The following is a 1248-nucleotide window of genomic DNA, read 5'->3' on the forward strand; positions in this document are numbered from 1 at the left end:
GTTGGTTGGTTGGTTGGTTGGCTGGATGGTTGGCTGGATGGTTGGTTGGTTAGATGGTTGGGTGGGTTGTGGGTTGGTTGGATGGTTGTTTGGTTGGTTGGATGATTGGTTGGTTGGCTGGATGGTTGGTTGGTTGGTTGGTTGGATGGTTGGTTGGTTGGCTGGATGGTTGGCTGGATGGTTGGTTGGTTAGATGGTTGGGTGGGTTGTGGGTTGGTTGGATGGTTGTTTGGTTGGTTGGATGATTGGTTGGTTGGCTGGATGGTTGGTTGGTTGGTTGGTTGGTTGGATGGATGGTTGGTTGGTTGGTTGGATGGTTGGTTGGTTGGTTGGCTGGATGGTTGGCTGGATGGTTGGTTGGTTAGATGGTTGGGTGGGTTGTGGGTTGGTTGGATGGTTGTTTGGTTGGTTGGATGATTGGTTGGTTGGCTGGATGGTTGGTTGGTTGGTTGGTTGGATGGATGGTTGGTTGGTTGGATGGTTGGTTGGTTGGCTGGATGGTTGGCTTGATGGTTGGTTGGTTAGATGGTTGGGTGGGTTGTGGGTTGGTTGGATGGTTGTTTGTTTGGTTGGATGATTGGTTGGTTTGGCTGGATGGTTGGTTGGTTGGTTGAATGGTTTGTTGGTTGAGTTGGTGGATGGTTGGTTCGATGGTTGGATATTTGGGTGGATGGTTGGTTGGATGGTTAGTTGGATGGTTGGTTGGATGGTTGGATGGTTAGTTGGATGGTTGGTTGGATGGTTAGTTGGATGGTTGGGTGGATGGTTGGTTGGATGGTTAGTTGGGATGGTTGGGTGGATGGTTGGATGGTTGGTTGGTTGGGTGGATGGTTGGATGGTTGGTTGGATGGATGGATGGTTGGTTAGATGGTTGGTTGGGTTGTGGGTTGGTTGGATGGTTGTTTGATTTTTTGGTTGGATGGTTGGTTGGGTTGTTGGTTGGATGGTTGGTTGGTTGGATGGATGGTTGTGTGTTTGGATGGATGGTTGGGTGGGTGGGTGGATGGTTGGTTGGGTGGATGGTTGGTTGGATGGATGGATGGTTGGTTAGATGGGTTGGTTGGGTTGTGGGTTGGTTGGATGGTTGTTTGATTGGTTGGTTGGATGGTTTGGTTGGATGGTTAGTTGGGTGGATGTTTGGATGGTTGGTTGGGTGAATAGTTGGGTGGGGGTGTGTTTGGTTGCTTGGTTGGTTGGTTTGGTGGGTGGGTGGGTGGTCGGGTGGGGTGGTTAGGTGGGGTGGGTGGG

This window comes from Falco peregrinus (assembly GCF_023634155.1).
Source record: "Falco peregrinus isolate bFalPer1 chromosome 21 unlocalized genomic scaffold, bFalPer1.pri SUPER_21_unloc_2, whole genome shotgun sequence".
NCBI lineage: Eukaryota > Metazoa > Chordata > Aves > Falconiformes > Falconidae > Falco > Falco peregrinus.